General features: G+C 53.4%; 1 protein-coding gene across 1 annotated transcript in view; it reads left to right on the top strand.

Moving 5' to 3' along the window:
* Positions 1–18,661, top strand: part of NPEPPS (aminopeptidase puromycin sensitive) — a 1,690,513-nt gene that overhangs the window by 447,607 nt on the left and 1,224,245 nt on the right. The window lies entirely within an intron of this gene.

Raw genomic sequence — 18,661 nt, 5'->3', positions numbered from 1 at the left:
CAAGATCGATTATTTTAACGCAATCATCAGTGAGATTGACTCAGCTTCCTAATTCTCCAGTCACACCCACATCTACAATTGGGCCAAGCCTTCCTCAGACCTCCGGGCCTGCCCCCATAGAAACCCCTACCATGCCGGCACTAATTGACCCTCTTCCATCAGCTCCCCAGCAGCTCAGAATGTGGCTTTTGCTGTTCCTCTGGACAAATATTCGTTCAGCGAAGCAAAGGATGACATTCACCATTCAGCTAAGGCTTTTCATGACAGGATGCTTGGACTGGTGGAATTCTTAGGACTTCCCACTTCTGGATCTGTAATCTGGATGTCTTGGCAGAGCCTAACAAAATCTGATAAAAGCCTTGCACAGTGCAAGCCACAGTAGGAAGCTCAAGGCCCATTACAGGCCCTCTTCACAGAAATTGTGCATCACGACTCACCCTCAACCAAACTGTGATGGTAGCGAAGCTAAGTCTTCTACGGTTGCCAGCTCCTCCTTTTCATCACCAGCCTTATGGCTTAAGGAGGGCCATTTTTAGCAGGTGTACGGTACCATGGTTTACACCAATGCACCCCTACACTTCAGACAGTCTAATGCAGAATCACTTCTGGCCGCTGCCCACCAGAAGCTTTTGGGGCAGATACTCTATTTCCAGGCTTTCCTTCTGATGGACAAGCAGCTATCCTTTAAAGCTGGCATGGTGGAGGCCAAGCGAATCGCTCAGGACCTCCTTCAGGCATCAGTACACCACACCGATACTGTAGATGCATGTCAATGGGTGCTGACATGCGGATGGTTGATTTGGATGGATTATACCAGATTCTCACAAAACGTTCAGCATTTTGACAGTTGGGAACTATTCCATCTGTCCACAGTTGATGAATAAGTGTACGTAGACTGCAAAGTGTCTCGTGATCCTTTCCAAACTGACCCACAAGTCCTTTCAGCAGTGTGCTTTCTACAAGAATGCTAGACACAGGTAATTTAGAGGCTTTTGTGTTTATCTGAACAGGAAAGACGGTGACCCAGCGACCATAGAAGGAAGCATTTGCGGCTTCACCAGATCACCCTCTCCAGCTTCAGCAGACCCAAAGAAGCAGGGACATGACAAATCGGGTCCAGATACCAGTCTGCTTCAGGGTACCCTGCCACTTTGCGCACCGCAGACCATTTCCCAGGACGCTCGGACAGTGTCCATAGTCTCATTGGCTACCATCTCTCTATTCTTCTACACTCTCCCTCTCCCCCAGCTGGATTCTACCCCATGGGGAGGTCAACAATCTGATCCCCATGGAAGCCATAGATGTTGTTCCCTCAGGCCAGAGGGGCTAGGGCTTCAACACCCATCTATTTTCTGTGCACAATCGGAACCTAGCTGGTTTGCACGGAATCCTAGACCTTTCTACCTTCAAACATTTCCTCCCTAACGAAAAGATCACCATGGTACCGTCTAGCCATATAATGGGATCAGTTCAAGTAGACGACTGGGTTTTTACCTTGGACCTCAAGGACGCAGACTTGCACATTCCCATCTGTAACCTCATTAGTTTCCTGAGGTTCTCCATCTGTGAGAGGCATTTCCAGTACAGGGCCCTTCCCCCTTTGGATTTAACTCTGCTCTGGGAGTATTTACGAAACTGATGAAAAGTCGCCAGCCCCCAACATCTGAGCAGGCTACACGTCTTGGTGATTGGCTGGTCTGAGCTCCTTCTGCACCCCAAGAAATCGCATCGGCTCAAGCAACGACGGGCACTCTTCAATCTGGCTTTCTCCAATATTGGATCTTACATGGATTTTCATGCTTATCACTATTCCCCATCGTCGGGCTGGGAATCCTCGGTAATGTTAAAGCAGCTTTGCTTTGAAGCCTAAACTGCTTGTCACTTACATAATCCATTGCTGTTACTTTGGGTCATACTGCCATACCAATGACGTTAGCCCTACTTAGCTTCCTCCCGGACAGCCATCTTCAGAGATTTGCTGCATGTTTGTCTTGTAAGTCCTCGTTATTTGATTCCTTGAATTTTTCGACTTCAAATATTTTGACTATTTTTGATTGTTTCTTCGACTGCATCACCTAAATGACTACTGGTAGCAGGGATTCGTGGCGGTGAAGTTCCAGACCATCCAGGGATCTTCTGCTAGTGGAGAACTTCTTGGGGAGCCCGTCTCCACGGGGTTATGGCGTATGCCAGGAAGAAGAGTCTCATTAGGCCCTGCGCCAAGTGCGGGCAAACAACTGTTTTTGTAGACGATCGCCACACAGAATGCATTTATTGCCTGCTTCCGGAACACGAGGTGAACCGCTGCTCCATCTGCCAGGCACCATCCTCTAAAACCAGGAAGTACCACCGCTGACGGTTGGAGGAAGGTGAGAGGGCTGCTGACTTGACCTCGGTCCGCAGTCATGCCTCAACCACAAAAAAAACTCCCTCTGCGAAGAGGTAGAGATCTCAGGAGTATAGTTCCCAGGAGAAGAAACCTAAGGGGGTTAGGGAGTCATGGACATACGTTGCATAGTTAGACTACCACTCTGTTGAAGACTGCGTCGGCAGCCAAGTCTCCATCTGCATCAGCAGTCATGTTGGGTACGCCATCCGTGATGAAGGGCTCATCCACTGCCCCGTTCACTGCTGCGCAGTCTATACCAATGACCACAATTGTTTCCGACAACATAACACCATTTGGTGACAGCATCACCATTGACGGATTGCTCCTCCATGGGTCACAAGTGCAGTTCTTAGTCAACGGCTGTCCTGTCTATGACCCATAATTCAAGACTTCTAACTCTTCGATTATAACACTGTCCACGATCAAATCGTCGACATCCACGGTCACGGTAGTCTCTAAAGTTGTGCTGCCACCTAGGCCAGCGTCAGCACTATTGTCGATGACCTCTCTGGGTCCAAAAGTGGCTTATTTTCCAAAACCCACGAAGGATAAGCCTTTGATCAACTTTATGCATGTGGCCACAACAAAACCACCTGTCCAAGTGCTGCAATGGAGGCTTTATTTTCAAACCCACTGCAGCCTTTAGCCTTGATCATCTGCTCCTGTACCCAAGGACTTGCCACCAGTTCCTGGACTATCTATTTCTTCAACCCCAGTGCAGCCTGCACCCAGGGACTTGTCGCCGGAGAATTTGTCAACTTTTCAGTCTCTGGTAACTGAGTTACAGCAACGACTACCCCTTCCGGACCCTCAGGGTGCTCCTAGGGTTTGTCCCACGCGGCCTCCTGAGGAGGGATTATCTCAGCTTCCACAACCAGCACTAGAGTTTTTACACCCTGTGGCTGCTCTTACAGACACAGATACAGGTTAGGATACAGACTCTTCCCAGGGTACCCATACAGCCGATGAGTGCGATGACCTGGTTCTGGCAGATGGCGAGAACCCAGATGCCGATTTACCCTTCACGAGTTTGCCACCGGAAACAGAAGAAGGATTTCCTGTTTCAGAGGAGGGAGGCCTCAGGAAATCTGTCGTAGCTATACAGGTTTCTGCAAGATTAGAAACTGGTCTGTTCTACAGTGCCAGTGGTGGTAGAACACTACCAATTTCCACCCAGACGTAAAATCCATAGACATGCCTTTTGACGTCAACTACCTCTTTGGCAAGAAGGTTGACAAGATCCTTCAGGCAATGAAAACGGACACACTGCCCGCTCCCTAGGACCTCCAGCAGCAGAGGCAGTCCTTTCGTTCTGGGAAGGGAAAACTCTCCAGATCTTCCGGGGCATATCAGCATACATCTTACTGTCAACCCTCTTGTACCTCCTCGTATTAGGCCTACAGAGGAAGAGCACAAGCGTACAGGGGAATTCAAAAGCAGCACAGATCCACCACGTGCCCACAAGCTCCAAAGCAAGCCTGACCAGACTCTGGTCCTGGGTCTGCACTTCAGCACACCAGTGGGAGTCTGGTTGTCTCATTTTTTTTTTTTTTTTCAATTTTGTTTTATTGGCATTTTCATAATATAACAAAAGGGCGCAGAACATTTTCACAAATTGTGCAAGTAACAGGCCCAAACCCCCCCCCCCCCCCCCCACCCACCCCAAACACCCCCACCCCCCCCCAAAAAAGGAAAAAACCAAAAAACTTAGTCCTCATAGCGCCGTTCTGCTGGGGAGCCACTATGTAAGCTCCGAGAGTCTGGAGCTCCTGGAAGAGCGAGAGCATTAACTATTAGAAATGGCTGAAGAACTACCATCCTCCCCCGGGCCGAGGGCCCTGTCCGCTCCTTGTCCCCCTTGAGGATCAGTGCACATCCCAACCCCATGTCTGCTGTGCCTCGTACCAGTTTGCGTGGAAAGAGCCCAAATTATTGTTCATCATTGCCGTCAGTTTATCCATCAGGTACATGTTTTTTACCTTTTTTAACCAGTTCTCCTTCGATGGGGTCTCCGGGCTCTTCCATTTCTGGGCCAGTGCTACCCTTCCCGCCCTTAGCATTGTCTCCCACATCCTAGGGTATCGGGGAATGTCCGAGTCCTCCGGGGGGAGGCCCAGCAGCATTGTGAGGGGGTTCTGGGGGAGAAGCTCATCAGAAACTTCGGCGATCCAGCCCCTCACCTTCTCCCAGTATGCCTGGGCTTTCGGGCAGTGCCACCACATGTGCCCTCTCGTACCGACCTGGCCACATCCCCTTGGGCATGCGGGGGACACTCCCGTGTACATTTTAGCCAACTTCATTGGTTCTCTGTGCCACCCCTGTAAAATCTTGAAGTTGTGTTCCATGTCTGCCGTGAATAAGTTCCCATGGAAGGCTATTTTAAATATTCTCGCCCAGGCGTCCTCCGAGATCTCATCCCCCGCTAAGTCATTCCAGAACGAGCGGAACCCCCTCCTCTCCCCTAGGTTAACCGTGTTCAGTAGCTTGTACATCCCTGATACCGCACCCTTCCTGGAGGTTGCCGAGTCCAGGAGCTTCTCGAAGGGGGTCAGCTGTCTTTTCAGGTTCTGGCCCCAGGCCTGGTCACATAGAATTCCCTTCAGGCGAATGTATTCAAATATGGAGAGGGACCCCTGACCGAGGGCGTCCCTCAGTTCCTCATATGGCCGGAATTCTCCTTCTCTGAACATCTGCCCCGCCCACTCCATTCCCATGTCTGACCACGACTGGGCGTTGCGGAACCCCCTGCTTCCCAGATTGAGGGGGTGACCCCAAAGAGAGGACATCGGTGATGGCCATGATGTTAGGTGTGCCGTCTGGGGACCCTCCCTCCAGATCGTCCAGAGGACTCCCAGGGTTGGGTGGGTTTTGAGTCTGTTCGGAATAAACTTGCTAGGGGCCCAAAGGAGGTCTCGAATCTTTAGTGGGTGGGCGTCCATGTCCTCCAGGTATGACCAGTAAGTGCCCATCCCCTCTTTCATATGTTCTAGGAGGACGCGTAGTTGGGCTGCCCGGAAATAGAGTTGAAAGTCTGGTAACCCAAACCCTCCCTCCTCCCTCGGTAAGGTCAGGACCCTATTGGCAGTTCTCGGGGTCTTACCCTGCCATATGAATTCCCGCACCGCATTCTGGAGGGCTCTGAAGGACTGGTCAGGGACTACAGATGGGAGGGCGGTGAAAAGATATAGAAGTCGCGGGAGAATGTTCATTTTCACAGCCGTCATGCGGCCGTACCAAGACAGAATCATAGACCTCCACCTCCTCAAATCAGCGGTGATTCCTGCCACAACGGGATCGTAGTTAGTAGGGGCTAGATTGGTTAAGTCCCGAGTAAGGAGGACTCCCAGGTATCGAATGGAGGCCTTTCCCACCGATATTCCCTCCAGGCTGGCGAGGGCGTCCAAGCCCGGGTCCCGGGTTCTCATACGGAGCAGGACTGATTTGGACGCGTTGATCTTGAGACCAGAGAAACGCCCGTAGGTAGCCATCAAGGAGAGGAGCGGGGGGAGCGAGGATTTCGGGTCTACTAAGTAAGCCATGATGTCATCCGCAAACAGGGAGAGCTTAAATTCCACCTCCCCCCTCTTAATCCCCTTAATCTCTGTGTGGGCTCTGACTGCTATGGCTAGAGGTTCCATGGAGAGGATATAGATTAGAGGGGAGAGCGGGCATCCCTGTCTTGTCCCCCGCGACAGGGGGAAGGGCTCCGACAGCCCACCATTGACTTGGACCCTGGCCCTCGGGGCCCTATATAAAGCCGCCACCCATTCCCTGATGTGTGGACCAAAGCCCATTTTTTGGAGGGTAAGTTCCATGAATCTCCACTCCACCCTGTCGAACGCCTTTTCCGAATCTAGAGACAGGACGCTCGCGTCCAGGTCTGACCTCTGGGCATAGTGCATCAGGTCTATGGTCTTCCGGATGTTGTCTGAGCCCTGTCTCCCCCTAATAAATCCTACCTGGTCGCCATGGACCAATTTCGGCAAGACCCCCTCCAACCGTCCCCCAAGCACCTTGGCCAGGATCTTCACGTCAACATTCAACAGGGAGATGGGTCGGTAGGAGGAGCATTCCCTAGGATCCCTGCAGTCCTTGGGGAGCACCACAATAATTGCCTCCATCATGGAGTCCGGAAGAGACCCCCCCTCCAGCACCGCGTTGAACACTTTTACCAAATGGGGGGAGAGGGCCGAGCGGAACCTTTTGTAAAAGTAGACAGAGTACCCGTCCTCGCCCGGGAAGTGCCCACCTTCATTCCTCCAATCGCACGCTCTACCTCGTTCTCGGTCACCGGGCCCTCCAACCCCTCCGCTATCTCCCTGGTCAGGGCCGGGATCTGGATTGAATTCAGGAACCCCACCATCTCCGCCTCCTCCCCATTGTACTCGGACGAATATAATTTCTCATAATATCGGCGGAAGGCTTCGCCAATGTGGGGTGTGTCGTGGCCTACCTTTCCCACCTCGTCCTTAACCTCTTTCACTAATCGGCTTTTCTGCACCTCCCTCAGTTTCCAAGCCAGAATCCTGTCCGCCCTGTCCCCTTTTTCATAGTACTTTTGTTTGACCAGTTGGAGACTCCTCTCCGTCTTGTGGAGGAGGAGATCCTTCAATTGGAGTCTGTAGTCGTCCAATGCGGTCACCTGCTCGCTGTCTAGGGGAACCGTGGGGAGACCCCCAGGTTGGAGTAGGGCGATTTTCTCCCTGAGGTACCTTTCCTGGCCCTCCCTTTGCCTTTTTTTCTGGGCTCCTATTTTAATCAGGGTTCCCCGTAAGGTTGCCTTAAAGGCGTCCCAGAGGGTATGTGGACCCACCTCCCCGTTGTCATTAAGCTCAAAAAATTCCGTGATGGCCTCGAGGACCTCCTGGGATAGGACTTCGTCCTTTAACAGGGAGTCGTTGCACTTCCATCTCCCTCTGCGTTCGTGTAGACCTCCCCTTGCTATTGTAGCTCGGACCAAGTCGTGATCAGACCAGGGGACGGGGTCTACCCTGTGGCCCGAGACAAATGGACGTAGGGTCTCGTCTACCAGGATGTAGTCTATCCTGGAGAACGACGTGTGGATGGCTGAGTAATATGTAAAGGAGGGGGAGTCTGTTCTAGGGAGGGGGATCGTGTCCAGCAGGCCCAATTCTAGGTTGACTTTTTGGAAGGTGCGCGCCATGATCTCATCCGCAGCACTAGAGGAATGCGGGCCTGCTCGTTTCCTGTCCAGGGTGGGGTCCAGAACCATATTGAAGTCCCCCCCCCCACCACCACCGTGCCGTGGATGAAATATTTGAGTTTGTCCCCCACCTCCTCCCAGAACTGGGCTTGGCCTTCGTTTGGGGCATAGATGGCCGCTAGGGTCAGTGGGGCCCCCTGCAGGGACCCCCGCACCAGCAGGTAACGGCCCCCCGGGTCTTTCAGCGTGGCTTCTTTCTCGAAGCCCACGTGTTTCGCTACCAGGATGGCTACCCCTCTTTTTTTGCACTTGTGGGATGCACTGTGGACCTCGCCAATTCCCCCTCCCCGCATTTTGGGCTCCTTCCCCTGTGGCCAGTGAGTCTCTTGAACGAAGAGAAAATCCAGGTGTGCCCTTCTAAATTCCCTGCAGAGCAAGGACCTCTTGGTGGGGGTGTTTAACCCACGGACATTAAGTGAGCCCACTCCCAGGGCGGGCAGCCCGTCAGCCATAGTCACTATTTTTCTCTCTCTCGGTCAACTCCTCCCCTACGCTCTTCCCCGTGTGCTCCGTTATTTCGACTCTGTGATCCCCTTTTCCTCCCGCGCCCTCCCCCCGGGTGGGCTTAAAACAAAACCCCAACTGCCCCCCTTCCCCAAACCATAACTGAACTTCCCCAACACCCGTGGTCCCCCCCACCCCCCGCCCCGGCGTCCAGCCAAATAGTTCTGCCATCGCTGGCTTTTGGCCGAACCACCAGCCTGCCCACCTCGGCCAGGCAATCTGCATTAGAAGCTCATCTCCTTGAGCCCCCTAAGATCTCCCGCGGCTATGACCCCTCTGCGGACCCCACCTACTTGCAGGTCGTAGGGACGTTGATAGTAGTGAATCCTCTGAGTCTGCGTCCCTCCGACCAGGGCACACCGGGGTGCCCCCGTGCTCAGTCCCCGGAGTCGTTACGTTCTCCGTCCTTTGAAGGGGAGGGGGTGTTCATTTTCCTGAATTTCCTCGCGCCGGTGCGCTTTCTCCTCTCGCCAGGCGGGCCAGGGCCTCCGGGTCTCCCGTGCTCTGGCCCCGATGGGCCCCTCCGGGGGTTCGTGTCCACTGCGTATTCTTGTATGGCTCCCCTTATGTCCTCTTCCGTGATCAGGGTTGATCTTTGGCCCATGTATTCGAAAGTCAGGGAGAAGGGGTAGCCCCATCTGTAGCGCACTCCCTTTTCCTTAAGCACCTGTGTGAGAGGGCGGCACATCCTACGCCTGGCCAGCGTGTAGGCGGAGAGGTCTTGGTATATCGAGACTTGCGCGGCGTTATAAGTGATTTCCCTAGCCTTTCTGGCCTCCTCCAACACCTTCGTCTTCTCTGAGTAGTAGTGAAACCGGACCAGAATCGACCGGGGGGCCCCGGCCCTGCCCCCCGCCCTGTGCACTCTGTCAAAAGTTGGCTCGGTTGTCATTTCTTCCGTGAACAGGAGAGTAATGATGTCTCGTACTGCTCGGGTGACGTCCCTCTCCGTTTCCCCCTCTATTTCGGGCACCCCAAAGATTCTGAGGTTGTTCCTCCTCTCCCTGTTTTCGAAATCGTCCATCTGCCGGGCCCTCTCCTCGTCCCTCCTCTCCAGGGCTTCCAACCTCATGCTATATTGTATGTCTTGGACTGCAATGGAGGATTGGTTGGACTCGACCTGTAGGAGCCTGTCCTCAATCTTGTCCACCCTCTGGTCCATTTTTTCAAATTTTTGGGCAATGTCGGAGCGCATGTCCCTTATTTCCTATAGGATCGAGGCAAAGCCCCTTTCCATTGCCGCCGAGGAGGGGGAAGCTTCCCCCGATTGGGCCATGATTCCTTCGCGGGTTAAGCCTTTGTCACCTCTTTCAACCCCCCGGAAGCGGTATCTCTGCAAGGCTTCCCTCCAGCTCATGTGGTTCTTCCCTGTGTCCTGTCGTCTAGGTCCCCGACGGGGGGCGGGGGGTCCCCTACTGGCCCGTTCTTCCTTGCTTGGGTTGTGCGCTCCACAGGTGACCCAAATGGGGGGGCAAAGTCCGGGGGGGCGGGCACACGCCCCACCTGTTCTCAGGCAGGGGCCTCACACCCTTTTCAAGTGCCTCGTGGTCTTCTGGGGCCTCCTCCGGTCTCCTGGGGTGGGGTGGATCAAGGGGGCCCAACCTTCCAATCCAAATAAGGGGGGGGAACGTTGTGGCTCGCTTCGTGAGTCCTGGGGGGGGCACCCCCGGGCGGGCACACGCCCCACCAACTGCTGGCGGGGGCCTCTCACCCTGGTCGCCCCCGCCTCGGGCCTTGTTGTCTCCGGGGTGGGGGGGGGGCCTCGTCCACAGACCCCGCCTTTGGTCTTTTTGTTTTTGGGGTTCCGCCCCACTCGGGGCGCTCACCTGTGGGGGGGCGAGCCCCAGCCCGCCGGGGCTCCCCTTGCTCTGCTGTGCTGTGCTGGGCTCCGGCGCTGGTGACCCCCGAGGGGGAGGGGGGAGCTGCCCCACTCCTATCTTTCACTCCCGGGTGGGGGAGGGCTCCGAGTCCCCGGGGGCACCGCTCCAGGCCCCCGGGTGCCGCCTCCTCCGCTGACCTGGTCTACGCTGTCGGGGGGGGGGGGGCCGCCCCGCTCCTTCTCTTCACTTTCGGGGGGGGGGGGGGTGGATGCCGATTCCCGGGAGCCCTGCTCCGATCCCCCTGATGGTGCCTCCTCGCCGCGCGGGCCGCCCCGGCGCTCTTCGCTCTGGTCTGGGCCGCGGGGGGAGGGGGGAGGGGCGGAGAGGGCCGCCCCACTGCCACGTCCCCGAAGTCCCGGGGGCTCGGACCTCGGCCGGGTCGTCCTCCGCACCCTGGGGGGGGGGGTGCTGGTGGGGGGAGTGAAGGTCCGTCGGGCTGGGGTGCCGTGTGCGCCCGGGGTGAGACCGCCCTGCTCGCGGTCCCGAGGCCGCTCCTCTCCTGCTGCGTCTCCCGTTCTGGCGCCACGGGCTTCGTGCTCCGGCTCCCCGGGGAGCTCGCGCTCCGTTCTTTCTCTCGTTGGGGGGCCGGGGGGGCGCCAAGTCAGTCACCCCAGATGTGCTCGTGGGGGGGTATCGGGGGGGGCTCAATCCCGTGGGATACCCGGGCCTCGGCGGGAGCTATGCACTCAGGCAGCCATTGCCTGTGCGCCCCCTAGGTTGTCTCATTTTTAACCAGTTGAGAAACATCACCACAGACAAATGGGTGCTCAGCCCCAAGGGTATTCACCAAGTGCCTCGCTCCAGTGGCCGCATACCTGAGACAGACAAGTGTGCACATCTAGCCTTATCTGCACGACTGGCTCATCCGGTCAGTCTCACCAGATGGGCCTGCAGTATACCAAGGGCACCAATAACTTTCTCAAGTCCTGGCTATAGCTGTCTCAGAAGGCGCTAATTCTGAGCTCTCAGCTGGACACCTTACAGTGCCTTGCCACTCCATTGGAAAACAGAGTAAAAGCCATGATCAGCAAGTTTCAACTGCTGTCCTGTCACCAGGTGGCGTCAGTGCACTCAATCAAGTCTCTTCTGGGAATGATGTCCTCCTGCATCTAGCTGGTCCTTCACTGCAGGTTACAAATGAGACCACTCCAGGAGTTCCTGGATGTCGGGTGGAAGCAACTGTCCGGCTCTTGGAACAACAAGATTGCACTCAACCCACAGTTTCAACGATTGCTGTAGTGGTGGAATCTCAGGCAACACCTAACACTGGGTGTCCCCTTTCACACTCTTGCTCATCAAGCCACTGTGATAACCAGCACCTCCCTAGAGGGGTGGGGTGCACAAAGTAAATGTCCACACTACAGGTCTCTGGCTACCGAGGACAAGTTACTCCACATCAACATGTTGAGGCTCTGAGCAGTGTTCTGGGCTCAAGTTTTTTCAGCCCCAGCTGCGGGGAAAGGTGGTCTGCTTCTTCGAAGGGATTGTGTCCGCCGACGTATTCCTCATCTTAGATATATCCTTCCAGCTCTGCTGGCCTCGGAAAATTTTTTCTCCAGAGGGCGCTGCGCGTCGACGTCCCTCGAGTCGATGTCCTTCGACAGCCGCCGTATCGACGCTCGACGTCATCCTGCCTATAAAGGCCGCGCGCAGCGTCCGTTGCTCAGTTCCGTTTTTCCGCGCTACTCGGTGCCTCGGAATACCGTTGCTCAGTTTCTTAGTCAGATAATCCTATTTACCTCGAGTTATTCGATCCGTACTCGATGGCTTCCTCGTCGGAACCGACAACTCCTCGATCCGGCTTCAAGAAATGTCGAGATTGTGGGAAAAAGATGTTGTTGACCGATCCTCACAGAAATTGTCTGTGGTGCTTGGGAGCCGAACACCATTGTTCGGAGTGCGAGGACTGTATGTCCATGACAGCTAAGGCCCTGAAGGAGCGTAGGGGGAAGCTGGAGAAAGGTAAGACTTTTAAAGCAGCTTCTTCGTCGACGAAGTCGAGACATTCGTCTCCTCGTCACCATTCGCGCTCCAGGTCTCGGAGTGGGTCTCATCACTCCTCAAGATCGAAGCACTCGAAGAGGAGACGTCGAAGATCCCCTTCTCCGTCTTCCTCTTCCTCTATTTCGCCAAAAAGAATCCCTTGCCCCACGAAACATAGTTCCTGGGCTGAATGGGAGGAATTCAGAAAAAATATGATGAGCGTCTTCGAGAATGTGGCCTCGACCCCCTCGAAGACTGCCGAGAGTGATGCTCTGGTCGAAAGACCCGAAGGTCAAAAACGCCGCGAGTCGCAGTACCCGGCGAAAGAAACCTCTCGAGCGCGTCTCGAACCCTCGAGTAGGACTATGACCACCAAACCTTCCTCGAAGGTTCCGCCGTCGACGAAGGTTCCGTCGAGGTCGAGGTCGATGTCTTCGACGCCGTTGTCGAAGGGACCTTCGACACATGGGTCTGTCGCCTCGACGCCGGCCTCGACGCCGAGAAAAGTCACGGTGACCACACATCCAGTGACGATCCCCAGGCCCTCGGCGTCGATATTGTCGAGTAGAATTCCAATTCTGTCGAGGTCCTCGAGGCCTCCACCTCTGTTTTCGACGCCACGCTCGAAGCCTTCGGCGTCGACGACATCGACGTTTTCGAGGCCAATAATGACAAGTTCGGCACCCTCTGCCTTGGAAATGGGATTTACTCCCTTTATGAGTTCAGAACAATTAAGAACTATATCCTCAATTTTAGAAGAGGGTGATTTGTCTGAACAAGACACATTTGAGTTACAGGGACCTGTAACCCCAGTTAGAGAGAAATTTTCCTCTGAAGAGCGCAGATTAAAGGATCTTCCTGATTCTTTACATGAGGCAAGTGGGTTAGACACTTCCCCTGAGGTGGATTTTGCTAAGCCAGACCCGGGGGAGCATGCTGAAACCCCCTACAGAGCCTTAATGGCCAGGATTAGAGAGTTCATGGGGTGGTCTACACCTTCACAATCTTTCCAGCAAGATGACCTCACGGATATTCTTGACAAAGGCCCACAAGAGGATCCTGTGGTGCCCTTTCATAAAGCTCTTCAGAGAAAGATCATGACAAACTGGGAAACCCCAGATGTAATACCAGCAGTAAATAAAAAACTGTCTGCAAAGTACAGGGTATCTTCCACAGACCCAGAGTTCTTGTCTAAACATCCATCCCCAGAAAGTCTGGTGGTACAAGCAGCATCCTCTACCGATGTCAAGACGGCTTATCCTACAGTCCCACAGGACAGGGACGATAAAAAATATGATGCTATGGCAAAGAAAGTCTTTTCAGCATGTAGCATGGCGTTAAAGTCTGTTAATGCTACTTGCACCCTTGCTAGGTTCAGCCATACACTTTGGGAGTGTGCTTCTACAGCGGCTGACTGCATCCCGGAGGGAGAAGAAAGGGATGCGTTCCTGAATATTATACAGGACGGTAAAGACGCTATGTGCGAATCCCTCCAGACGGGCATTGATTCGGCTGACAGTATCAGCAGAGCAATGGCGGCAAGTACATCAACCAGGAGATTCGCTTGGTTGAGAAAGTCGGGTTTTGCCCCAGATGTGCAAGCCAGGCTCTTGAACATGCCATTTGATGGCTCTTCTTTGTTCGGGAAAAAGGCGGATGACAGTTTAGAGAAACTGCAAACTTCAAAAGCAGCAGCAAAATCCCTAGGAGCTGCAATCCGCCAGACTCCTTTTCGTCCCACAGGAACCTCTGCGAGGGGCAAGTCCTTTCGCTTCTACTCCGCATTCGGAAGAGGTAGAGGACGACCGGCTCAAAGGGGTCAAAGAAGAACTACCCGAGGTGGACGGGGTAGATATTCTAAAGCCGCAGCAACAGCAAGTGCCTCTTTACCATCTGCATCAGCCGCCCCAAAACCACTCTGAGGACTCCCCTCACAGGACACCTGTAGGAGGCAGGTTGACTCAACATCTGACGGTATGGCAGGCTATCACGTCAGATGCTTGGGCATTGGAAACAGTTGCCCAAGGTTACTGCCTGCCTTTCCTACGTATACCTCAGTCATCCACCGGGGATCAGCTCTCAGAAAGCTCCAGATCCGCTCCTCTTGCAGGAAATTTTGGACCTGCTAGAGAAAGGTGCCATAGAACCGGTACCTGTAGCGGAGAGGAACAAGGGCTGGTACTCCCCTTACTTTCTCATTCCGAAGAAAGACGGAGGACTGAGACCCATCTTGGACTTGCGAGAATTGAACAAATTCCTCAGGAAAGACAAATTCAAGATGGTCACTCTTTCTCAGATCCTCCAGGCCCTTCAGTTTCAGGACTGGTTGGTATCTCTGGACCTTCAGGACGCTTATTTCCATGTGCCTATCCATCTCAAACACAGGAAATACCTGAGGTTCGCAATTGGCAACTCTCACTATCTATTTCGAGTACTGCCATTTGGGCTGACCTCCGCCCCGAGGGTCTTCACCAAGTTAATGTCGGTAGTGGCTGCAAGTCTAAGGAGGGAAGGGATTCACGTCTACCCCTAGCTGGACGATTGGCTGATCAGAGCTGTTTCTCCGGAGCAAGCTTAGATCCAGCTAAATCACGTGTGCTACTCCCTTCACAAACTGGGCTTCTCCCTCAATTTAAAGAAGTCTCAAATGATACCATCGCAGAGACTCCAGTTCATAGGAGCGATCCTGGATACTTCCCTGGGAAAAGCCTCGCCACCAGAGGTGAGGGCTCAAGATATTCTACAGATGGTTACCAAGTTCCAACATGCCCAACGTCTCCCAGCCTTCGACTTTTTGAGGTTGCTAGGCCTCATGGCATCCTGCATTTTCCTTGTGCCAGAGGCTCGCCTGAGAATGAGATCCCTCCAGTGGGTCCTGAGGACTCAGTGGTCACAATTCTCAGGGAGAATGACAGATCTTCTTCAGGTTCCCGGCAGGGTGGCTCGAGACCTTCAGTGGTGGGCCTGTCAGGAGAACATTCTGAAAGGAGAACAGTTTTGGCAACCCTGGCCGGAGATAACAGTCACGGATGCCTCACTCACGGGGTGGGGAGTCCACGCCAACGACTTGACCATCAGCGGTCGTTGGTCTCCATCGGAGTCCAGACTACACATCAACCTGTTAGAGCTGAGAGCCATCAGACTTGCGTTGAAGGCTTTCCTGCCAGCTGTACAAGGGAAGAACGTCCTGATAATGACGGACAACACGGTGGCCATGCATTACCTCAACAAAAGAGGAGGCGTAGGATCACTACCCCTGTGCAGAGAGGCGATGCAGCTCTGGTTTTGGGCAATCCAAGAAGGAATCTCTCTATCGGCAGTTCACCTAGCCGGAGAGAAGAACTTGACAGCGAATGCTCTGAGCAGGCAGAACACAGTCTCCCACGAGTGGGAGCTAGCTCAGGAAGTCCTTCAAGAGATCTTCGCCCTTTGGGGAACCCCTCAGGTAGATCTGTTCGCCACCAGCCTAAACAGGAAATGCGACCTGTTCTGCTCAAGGGAATTTCCTCCGAGAGGAGCTCTGGGAGACGCGTTCATAGTGGACTGGGAGTTTCCGCTTCTGTACGCGTTCCCACCGGTCCCTGTCATTCCTCAAATGATCAGGAGGTTGAGAAGATTCCGGAAAACCATGATCCTAATTGCCCCGGATTGGGCCAGGAGAACGTGGTACCCGGACCTTCTAGACTTGTCCATCTGCCCTCCAATTCGACTTCCTCTCAGAGAGAACCTACTCTCACAGAAGGGAGGTCAGGTTCTCCATCCAGACATCAAAACCCTCAACCTTCACGCTTGGCTTCTGAACGGCTGAGGTACAAGGATTGGGACCTCCCTGATGATGTTATGGAGGTGTTGCTTTCGGCAAGGAGGCCAGCAACAAAGTCTTTATACCGCTGCCGTTGGAACAGATTTTGCAGCTGGTGTAGAGAACAGAATATCGACCCATTTTCATGTGGTACACCAATGGTTTTGTCCTTCCTACTATATTTGGCAAATTCAGGCCTTCAAGTTGGCACCATTAAGGGCTATCTCGCAGCGCTATCTATCTTTAAGCGTACTGCGGAGGAACCATCCTATTTCAAATTACCCTTGGTAATACAGTTTCTAAAGGGGTTAACCAATGTTTATCCCCCAAGACCATTCCAAGTTCCCCTATGGGATTTAAACTTAGTACTAACTTTCCTGATGGGGTACACCTTTCGAACCTCTCCATTCTTGCTCGTTAAGATTCCTTACCCTTGAGACTGTTTTATTAATAGCACTTACATCTGCTAGAAGGGTGAGCGAATTACAAGCTCTTTCTTGTAAACCCCCTCATACAATATTTCACAAAGACAAAGTTGTCCTGCAAGTGAAGCCTAATTTCCTCCCAAAGGTAGTTTCTGAATTCCATATCTCTCAGAAGATTACCCTACCATCTTTCTATCCTCCTCCTCACCCGGGGAAAGAGGAAGAGAGGTTACACAGACTAGACCCTAGGAGGGTTTTAAGTTTTTACATTAGTAGACTAGCCAGGATAAGACAGGCAGACCAGCTGTTTGTAGGTTACGCAGGTCACAAGCTGGGGTTACCAATAACTAAGCAGACCATTTCCAGATGGATCATTCTAGCCATTCTGGAATGTTATAAACTGGCAGGGAAAGAGCCCCCTCAAAACCTTAGGGCTCATTCGACCAGAGGTATTGCAGCTTCATCGGCCCTCAAAAGAGGCGTGCCGATTAGACATATGTGCGGCCGCTACATGGTCGTCTGTCCATACCTTTACACGTTTTTACAATCTGGATTCCTCCTCCAGTCAAGAGACTAGGTTTGGAAGGGCTGTACTGCATTCTATTCATCAATAGAAGACAGCGTGAAGTCAGTACTCCCTCCTCCGAATATAGAATACTGCTATGGGAGCCTATCTAAGATGAGGAATACGTCGGAGGACACAATCCCTTCGAAGAACAAGTTACTTCTTACCTTGTAACGTTCTTTCGACGGGATGTTCCTCCGACGTATTCCTCATCGACCCTCCCATCCATCCCCGCAGTTCTACTTCCCTTGTTGTTGCAGCTTACGCTCCTTCAGGGTGATTAGTCTAGTCCAGACAGTAATACTGTGGGCTACAAAACGGAACTGAGCAACGGACGCTGCGCGCTGCCTTTATAGGCAGGATGACGTCGAGCGTCGATACGGCGGCTGTCGAAGGACATCGACTCGAGGGACGTCGACGCGCAGCGCCCTCTGGAGAAAAAAATTTTCCAAGGCCAGCAGAGCTGGAAGGATATATCTAAGATGAGGAATACGTCGGAGGAACATCCCATCGAAAGAACGTTACAAGGTAAGAAGTAACTTGTTCTTCTCTTTTTGTCGATGTCTACGTCTTCTACCCCGACGACTCCTCGTTCCGGGTTTAAAACATGTAAGGAGTTTGGCTTCAAGATGTTGATTACGGATCTGCATCGGGTCTGTCTGTGGTGCCTGGGTGACGGCCATAAGACGGATATCTGCTTGAAATGTTAGTCCATGATGGGGAAGGCCTTGTGAGAACGACAGGGGAAGTTAAAGGTAGGCAAGGTGTCCAAGCCCCGTAAATTTCCGACCGGCTGGGCTATCGACTGAGGACTCGAGGGGCGACTCCTAGTCGGAAGAAATTCAAGTACTCACGGTCCCGTAGTGGTTCCTGCCACTCTTCTTCCTCATTGAGGTGGTCGAAGTGAAGGCACTGCCGGTCACCTTCCTCGTCTTTGTCTAGAAGTACCCCCGAGAGGGTGACCTGCCCGACCAAAATGTCGACACTAGCAGAGTGGGAAGCTTTCTGGTTGGAAATGCTTAAGCTTTTTGAGAAGCAGGGCAAGGCTCTGTCCGCGCCTTCTGAGGAATCCGACAAGGAGCGGTCTCAGCCTGATACTTGTGCGCCCTCGCTCGGCCCTCCCTCGGCTTCATGGCATGATCCACATCGAGAGCCCTCAAGGCCTTGGGAGAAAGTGTCAAAGGATCACTTGAGACAGTAAGAGAGAGGTCAAGATCTGTCATCAAGGTTTTCGAAGCTATCGCAACGTCGTTGGTGCCCATTTGGTCTTCAACGCCAGTCAAGCCATCGGTTCCTTCGGCGCTGGTGCTGACTTAGACGCCGAAGACGTCGACGCCGGTGGAGCCGAGTTTACCGGCTCAGCCCTCGAGTCCAGTTGACCCGACAAGAAAGGCTCTGGCTAAGTCTGTCGACATTTTCGAAGCCTTCTAAGCCTCTGAGGTCTGTGCCAGAAAGGTCTTGTGTCCCCCTTCCTAAAAAGGATTTTTTTAGGAACCTCACTTCAATTTTTGAGGAACTTTCGGAGGGGGAGGATGCCCCCTTTGTGCTCCAATATCGGATTCCAAATGTACCGGAGTGCCTCATTTCGGAGGAGAGCAGAATGCAGGACCTGTGTGACACTTTGCATAATGCAAGTGGTATTATACCTCTCCGGAAAGCTGGAACGTGGGGAGCATGCCGACTCTTCATATAGGCACCTCATGTCTAAGGTGGTGTAGTACTTTGGCTGGGCTCCAGTGCATTATGATCAAGATGATTTTACAGATATTTTGGACAAGTGTCCACCTACGGATCCTGTGTTACTGTTTCATGTGGCTCTTCTGAAGAGGGGGGCCAGGAATTGGGAGGCCCCAGAGACCAATCCGGCGGTGGACAAGTCTCTTACAAGG

The sequence above is a fragment of the Ambystoma mexicanum genome, chromosome 13, assembly GCF_040938575.1.
Source record: "Ambystoma mexicanum isolate Mex_15411 chromosome 13, UKY_AmexF1_1, whole genome shotgun sequence".
In the NCBI taxonomy this organism is placed as follows: Eukaryota; Metazoa; Chordata; class Amphibia; order Caudata; family Ambystomatidae; genus Ambystoma; species Ambystoma mexicanum.
This window is presented reverse-complemented; position numbering and strand designations above follow the sequence as displayed.